At 40.4% G+C, this 8392-nt stretch overlaps 1 protein-coding gene across 8 annotated transcripts in view; it reads left to right on the top strand.

The window, feature by feature from the left end:
- Positions 1–410: 410 nt before the first annotated feature.
- Positions 411–8392, top strand: part of KTN1 (kinectin 1) — a 96933-nt gene continuing 88951 nt past the window's right edge. For 4 of the 8 annotated variants that reach the window (XM_019645074.1, XM_019645107.1, XM_019645098.1 and 1 more), the window contains exon 1: positions 616–678. The gene's annotated coding sequence lies outside the window, so the exon portion shown is untranslated. Of the gene's footprint in view, positions 430–614; positions 679–8392 lie in introns of those variants that run through there. The other 4 variants (XM_019645116.1, XM_019645091.1, XM_019645064.1 and 1 more) reach the window with 3 other exon arrangements.

The following is an 8392-nucleotide window of genomic DNA, read 5'->3' as shown; positions in this document are numbered from 1 at the left end:
CGCCCGCCGTAGCCGCCCGCCGGGTAGGCCTCGGGCGACGGGTCACCGCCGCCGGGCTCCGGCCCGGCACTCCGCAGCGGGCGGGCTGCAAGGGTCGCTTGGCCTCGCCGGGCCGCTCAGGGCCCGACCCCAGCTCTGCCGCGGCGCCTTCGAGCGCGGCCGAGGACTCCCTGGGGGACATCTCCCGAGGGCGAGGTCGGCGGGAGAGGGCCCTGGGGTGACCGAGGCGCCTATTTTTAGCCGGGCCTGAGGGAAGGCGGATTACCGCCTCCTCGGACGGTGGACGGAGGGAGCGCGTCTCCGGCGGCGTCCCTGGGCCGGAGCTGGGCCACGCTTACGCCATGCTGGAATTTCAGCCCTCGCCGCTCCCTCCCGATATTTAGGGAACCCGCGTTGGCCCGCTTCTCGGTATCCTCGCCCTCGCCTTGTGTATGTCCCCGGGGTCGTGGTGGGGGGCGGTTGGGGATGCGAAAGCAGTGTGAGGGCAGAGTTTGGGGGAAATCTGTGGACCGCCCTCGAGACGGGGGAAGTTCTCTTTTCCTCTCCCTGAGGGGTGTGTCTTCCTTACCGATTCCCCCTCCCCCTCCAGTTTCCAACAATGAAATTTTTGGCGTTGGGGACCTCGGCAGAAAACCACACTTGGCAGTCTAGAAAAGTCTTTCGGTAACCGGATACCTGGTGAGCGCTGTGCAGCCCCGCGCGTTGGTAGTGCAGGAGCATGTGTGCACCAGAGGCCCGCAGCCCCAGCCGCGGGGAGCGGCATGCTAGACCTTGTCCGGCCGCACCTTGATTAGGTTAAAGAGAGGGCTGTTTAACCTTAGCCCTTTCTTCTGGGAGGAAAGAAGAGTCCAAAGTCGTAGTTGGGCCTATACCAGAAGGGGATTCCTGACCAGGTATCTGAATAAGCACTGCTTAAAAAGCTACAGTTGAAGTTAACTGTTGAAAGTTGTGTGTGCTTTATTTCCCACCCCCCAAAGGTGCTTTGAAAAATGTAGACACCCATAACCTGCTACAGATAACACCTTGGGGTGAACTAAACGCTCTGAATTGTATAAAGAATTGACCTAAAGTTTGAGTTCCTGCTAAATTAGGTTGCACTTGTTCCTACCTCACCTAGCAGGCCCCTGGCAACGCTGTCTCCAGTTTGGCTAAAGCAGTTGTTGATGACACTTCGAATGATCCTCCCAAGAAGAACACTGGAGCGCTAGAGAGTTGATTTGTATTTTGGGTCTACATGCCTTACTATAGATTTTCATGTTTAATGGATTCTCTGACTAGCAAAGCTCCCCGCAATCCCCTTTAGTTAAAGGATCTGGGAATAAATAGCTGGGCTTATAGCTGGTAGGTTCTAAGAAAAATTAATTTCTCCTCCCTGCTGTAGTGTTGAGTTAGAAACGTCTCGTAATTTTGCAGCATCAGCAGTCATAACAGTACTCTTATCAGGTGTGCTTAGAGAGTGAGGTGTTCTGTTTACCTTTCTGAGACTCATATTGAAACTTAAAATATAACAAAACCTAATGAAAATTTTTCAGTACCTTAAAATTATAAAGGATATCGAGTATTATTTAACCCTTTCTTGATGACTCAGGGTCAGCATTATGAAGAGCCATTAATACATGGTTTTATTTGCAATTTAATTTTTTCTATATCCTCTCAATATCAGTAGTGGCTTCTGCTTGATGTGTTGTCTTGGGGCTCTCAACCCAAGTCTCCTCCTAGTTGGAGTCTTGAATCTGTTTATAGTAGAGAGAACATTTTAATAATTAGATGGTAATTAACAGTCTCTGGCTTTTCCAAAGGACTTAAGAAGTGAAGGCTTTTTTTTTTTTTTGAGGCCTAACTTCTAAAGGACCTGTATTAGGATTGTTACTTTTGGTAAGTTCTTGAATTTTACTTGAAATATACAGAAGGTGTATTTTTAATTGCATGCTTATTATAATTTTTTTATAGCAAAGTTTTAATCTAAAAGATCTCAGTACTTTGTAAAGATTTAAAACAAACTTTTGGGTTTCCTAGGAATCTGACCTACTATGTAATACGAAAATGTAGAGAGACCATACTTTCCAAGAATATTGGAATATTTGAGGATAACATTTTATAAACTGCGTGTTCTGTGTTCTGTTTGTTTTTTGTTATTCTGAAGGTAAATCCAGAGCATACTTAGAGATGAAGCAATAACTTTCTTTAGAAATGAAATTGATAATCATTCTTATGCATAGAGCTGAGTTTCATTTAATCTCTTTTCGGTTTTGTGAACATGACTTTGAATGTTCTGATCTTAAAAATGTAGTTTATGTGCAAATCACAGTGAAAATGTTGGTTTAGATAAGAATATAAGCTATTCTATAAATAGAAAATTAAATAGGGGGGAAAAACCCTACATGTCATGAACTGAGGGGTTTAATTAACTTAACTTTCTGTATCTGAACTTCTAAAAAAGTAATGACAATTTATAACAGTTTGCATGCCACACTATTGAATTGGTGTTTAAAATCTTTGAGATGGTAGTGTAAACCATTTAGGCTTTTTTTTTTTAAAATGGTATAGCTTTTTAATTAGTTTTATGTTGAAAAGATAAAATAGGCAAAATATACTTTTAGCACATAAGAATACTTTTAGTAAAGACTCCAATAGGAAATATAGTATTCCTCGGAAGTATTTAAGAAATGTCAGCTCTTTTAAGAAAAGTTATAATTTAGTATTTTATGTATCACTTTAACTACTACAGGGTGATTAAGAATTTCTAACCTTAACATAAATCTGGGATCAACAAAGTGATTTGTACACTAAGTGGAACTTAAATTGTTTATACTCCACTCCTTCTGGGACATTCCTTTTTGGATTTCTCTCCTTACTAATTGCTTTGCTCATTTTGTCTTTATGACTTGTTCCCTACTCTTGAAGTTGAAGTGCTTGGTTCTTGGTTCTCTTTTCCTTTTATACTTCCCTGGTGATCTCATCCAGTGTCGTGGCTTTAAATACCTATATGCTGATGGCTCTCATATTTATATCTCCAGTCCAGACTTCCCTCCTGCACTCCAGACAGCCTGTTCCACATTTCCACTTGAATGTTATGTAGTCAACTCAAACTAAACTTCCACATTTCTCTTTAGACCTGCCTCAGGTACAGTCTGATGCCATCACATTTGATGGCAGCTCCATCCAACATTCAGGCAGAAAACATGTTGGAGTCATCCCTAATTTATCATTTTCACACTTGGCATTCTTGGCTGTGTTTCATCTTGAAAATATATCCAGAATTAAATCACTTCTTACCACCTCCACTGCTCACTAGGGTGGTCCAAGCCATTGTTGTCTCTTGCCAATGTTTTTGCATTTTGTCTCCTAGCTGATCTTCCTGTCTCTTTCCTAGCTCTCTACAGTCTTTTTCAACATAACAACTAGATCATATCACTTCTCTCTTTTAAACCCTGCTGTGACTTCCAATATGCAGAGTAAAAGCTAAGTTCTTATGGCCTGCAAGGCCTTCCAGAAGCTGAGTATTCTTAGTCTCCCCATCCCCCTTTACATCTCTTATTTTAGCTACCACTCTGCCCCCTGCTTATTTTCCTCCAGCCCCACTGACTTAGGGAGGCACATTGGCTGCTGGCCCCCCCTTTGATCACTTTTTCCCTAAGATATTTTAATCGACTCCTATCTCTCCTTCACCTCTGCTCTTCAAATGTTTTTCAAAAGGTATATCTTACTGCTTTACTATTTTATTTAAAACTACATTCCTCTACTTATGATCTGTACCCTGCTGTATTTTCTCCATAGTACTTATCACTTTCTGACAAACTGTATAATTTCCTTGTTCATTGTGTTGATTGTCCCTTCTCTCTCCTCCCAAACACACTAACGTAACCTCTATGAGGGCAGGGCTTTTGTTTGTTCTGTTTATTGATGGATCCTAAGTGTTTAGGGCAGTGCTTGGCACATAGCATGTGTTCAGTAAAGATTTATGACAAGTGAATTAATCCTTATCCTGCAGTTCCTTCCTGTAATGGATACCTCATTCTTGGACACATGTAGTTTTCAGTTTGCTCCAACAGTCAGAGAGCAGAAGAAAAGTGGCGGGGAGCTTTGAGGACCCCTTGATCGCGGGGAGTGATATTAGAGTGTGGTGGAGACCTTCTTACCAGACTGACGTGATTAGAACCATTGGTTAGGTAATTTAAAAAGTTGGTTAAAGCAAGAACTGAAAGTATCTGTACATCTTGTTTTATTTTAACTTAAAACATGTACTTTTATTTTCCTATCTTGTTATTTGGATTAATCCCTTGTCTTTGAGTAGGGGTCTTGTGATCTTTTCTCTATAAATCATACCCTAAAAGCATTGTTGATGATTTCTAGAATTGGCTTCTTTAAAGTGGAATGAAAACGTAGGCATTGGGAAACTTGCCAAGTTCAAAGTCATTTTAGATGCCTCCAATCCTTTGTCAAGGCCTTCTAAAGGATTTAACTTAGTTTTCATAGAAATAACAGCTTTTATCTTTATATTCTCATATTTAATGGATTTACAAAACTAACTGAGCACACGGGAGAGGAGGTTGCTAGCCAGAAGCATTAGTTTTCTATAGACACGAGTCCATGTGTTTTTACCAAGGGAAGAAACGTCATTTAATTCATTGAGAGGTCCTTTAAAATAGCTTCCATATTGAATAGGTTTTATAGGGGCCATACGATACTAGCTGCCTACCGTTACTAGAGGAAAATGTCATTTATCCACATTTCTTTATTTTACTGAGTATAATCTACAATAAGTTATCAGAACTTGTATGATTTTCATTTAATTGTCTATCAAGATACCTGATGTTATGCTACATGCTCACTGGAAAATGTTGGACAATCATTATTTATTTTTGCACATGAGTCATTTACGTAAGTTGTCAAGGAAACAGTCTGGTCTGGTGTAATAAGCTGGAAGTCATTAGTTAGGAGACCAACAGGTCTTAGACCTTATTAACTCTTAAGGTTTTACTCTTAAGCAAGTTTCTTATTGCTCAGTTCTTTAATTATAGAATGTGTGACGTAGTGAAAAGAGCGTGGGTGCTAAGGAGTCTGAATATCTTGGGTTTGAATTTGACTTTGCTAGTTAGTACCACTTACTGTATGTGTGAACTTATCTATTTTACTTAACGGGACTGAGGTTCATTGCTTACACAGAGGGTGCCAAAAAAAATGTATACACATTTTAAGAAAGGAAAAAACAGTATTAAAATCACACTGATGTTAACCTCTTTGAGCACCTCTATAATTACAGAAGTCAAATGTGATTTGTATTCATCTTTTGTTATCAGTATATTTTGAGTATTATCATTTTAATATGGTTTTTTCGTTTCTTAAAATTTGTATACATTTTTTTGGCACCCTCTGTATTATCTTAGTAGTTGCTACATAAGTGATAGCTATCAGTGCTTATTTGCTATAAGGCTCTGTACATACTTTATGTACAGTGTCATATTTAATTCTCAACAACCTTATGAGATACTAGGTACTATTTGATGGATATTAGGGAGGCAGGTTAAATAATTTGTTCAAAGACAGAGTAAATAAGAGGAACCTGAATTTGAACTGAGGTATTCTGACTTGAGCTCATTCTCACTCATTGAGCTCTTTTGTAAGAATACTTTCTGAAGAAAACAAAGCACTGTACGTGTGCAGTTATCTGATGTTAGGTATTAGCTACATTAAGGTTATAAAGATTTTTCACCCTGAATTACAGGATTAACTCTTAAAGGTAGTGACATAAATTTGAGGACTTGAAGTTTTCGAAGTGGATAAAATAGTAAAAGCTACTTAAAACCAAATGCTGTAAGATACTTTTATATAGAAAGCAATGGATAGACTATAATCCTTTTAGTTTCCACAAAATTTTTTCAGTCTCAGTTCTTGTGTATGTGCATTGTGAGTTAATGCCCTGTGATCTTGTAGGCATTGCTCAGGTTATCTCAGAAAGGCCAACCCTAATCACCCTACCTAAAATGCATATCCTCTCTATTCTTTGTCCTGGCCTTATTTTCTTCATTGCACTACGAGTCACTACCTAACATTATTATATATGCCTGTTTATATGCTTGATATCTGTCTCACCTATAAGAAATAAGCACTATGAGGCAGGAACTTTGTCTTGTTTAACATTGTGAACTATTTTTTTGGCACTTAAGTGGTGCTGAATTTGATGAATGAATGAATTGCTTGATGTTTGAAAATAGGACTCTTTGAGCCTTTTGAGCCTTTTGCTTGTCATTTGTGCCATCCTCATCCATTAGCATGTCTAGTTGGTTTATATGGAATGCCATGTAAAGTGAGATTTTAAGAATAGGGGTTTGAGGTTTACTCTTGAAAGTGGAATGGAAAACAAAATTTAATACATGAATTTCAGCAAAACTACTTCTGTGCTTAGTAACAGTTAATCTTGTTGATCAGTAATGTAAGTGTTCTGAGTGAAATATGTACATAAATAATTTAATGATTGAATGTGTTTAGATACAGTTATCTTTGAAATAAATTTGAACAAGCCAAGCTGCACATTGGAAGTTCCCAGTGTTCTGAATGCTATGTTGTTGAACATTTAAGATGTTTCCTTCAATCTTTAATATCCACACACAGGCTGAATTCATTTATGTGCTGTGACCTGTACTTGCTTTTTATTGGAAACTTGTGTTCATTTGAAATATGCTCTATAACTATTTTATATAGTTTTCATTATCTGGTTGTCTGAGGTTGGCCGAATATCATGATTTCTGTGAAGCGAATTTCTCAAGCTTGTCATACATCATTTGGTACTCTTTTTCTGGATACAGTTTCAGATACTGTGGTGCATTAATCTTTGTGGTTAGTACACTGTTGCTGATGAATGGGAATAATTTCTTAAATGGCTCCCACTTTGACCTAGATGTTAATTGTAATTTTAAGTTTAAATTGGATCCTTTGTAAAAGTGGCTTAGTTCTTTTGCTCCTTTTTTTTTTTTTTTGGACGGGGTGGGGGTGGGAGTGGAGGGATTCTAAAAAACTATTTAGTTTTAACATGAAGGAAGTATTTCTGAGTCTGAAACTTTTGGAGCACTTTTCAAGTAAAATACACTTAACCTTGGAATTATATGTAAAGTATAACCCATTCATTTACCTTGTCTGATGGGAGAACAGGAAAAGAAATGCTTCATAAACATAAATTAGTTGTAAAATGAGAAAGGTTGAATCCTTGTCTACTCTTTTAGCTGTATTTACCTGGCATAAATAGGTGAGTCGTTATATTCCATATACTTTTAGTTTTATGTAACCTTAGTTTAAGCAAAAAGTCCCAGCAATAACCTTCATTTAAGCAAAAAGTTCCAGCAGCATTTAAAATAATGTATTACTGGGCCGGCCGACTGGCACGTTGGTTAAGAGTTGGCTTGGGATGCCAGCTCTGAGCAGGTTCCCAGTTTGGATGCCACATGAGGGCCAGTGACACTGCGCTATCTACAGCTAAGATGGTGAACAGCTCGACCTGGAGCTGGGCTCTGGGCTGCCTTGAGTCGCCGGTGATGGCGTAGGCTGCAGTGGAGCTGCAGTGGGCTGCCATGAGCTACCTTGACTGGCTGACAGCCAGCGTGAGTGGCCAGCAGCTGGCGTGAGCTGCCAAGAGCCACTGTGAGCGGCTGTCCAATTGCCGGCGACTGATCTGCCTCACTCGGGAAGAGCGCAATGATAATACCAACATGGGCCAGTGAAGCGACGTCCTCCAACTAGACTGAAGAACAAAAGGATAGCAACTTGTCTGTTCCCCTTCCCCGAGATTCCCCATTGCTATTCCCCTCCCCCAAGTCCCCAATAAAATGTTAAAAAAAAAATAACGTATTACTTTTGGTATAAAGAGAAGTTTTAGTTATTACCCTTGGATACTATGTCTGTCTGATTTCTTTTTTCTTTCTTTTTAAGATTTTTTTTTTTTGGGAATTGGGGGAGGGAAACAGTGTTCGGGAATTGGGGCGGGGACCAGCCAAGTTGTTGTTCTTCAATCTTCTTTGTGGAGGGCACCAGTTGCCATCTGGCTCCCCGTTAGCAGCTCATGGCCTCTAAGCTCAAGGTGCTGTGTTCAGTCTTAGTTGTGGGTGGGTGTAGCCACCATCCCATGCAGGAGTCGAATCCGGCAGCCTTGTTGTTAAGAGCGCACACCCTACCCACAGCCATCCGGGCGGCAGCTCAGCTCAAGGTGCCAAATTCAGTCTTCGTTGCTGGTGGGCATAGCCCACCATCGAACAGGCAATCTTGTTGTTACACCAGCTGAGCCATTCTGCCACCTGTTGGCAGTTCAGCGACAGCTCAGCTCAGGCACAGCGTCACTGGCCCATGTGGGAATCGAACTGGCGGCCCTGTTGCTCAGAGCTCGCATTCTTTTTTTTTTTTT

Source organism: Hipposideros armiger, unplaced genomic scaffold (assembly GCF_001890085.2).
Source record: "Hipposideros armiger isolate ML-2016 unplaced genomic scaffold, ASM189008v1 scaffold_5, whole genome shotgun sequence".
Classification (NCBI taxonomy): Eukaryota; Metazoa; Chordata; class Mammalia; order Chiroptera; family Hipposideridae; genus Hipposideros; species Hipposideros armiger.
The sequence above is the reverse complement of the archived record's forward strand: the minus strand, read 5'-3'. Positions and strand labels throughout refer to the sequence as shown.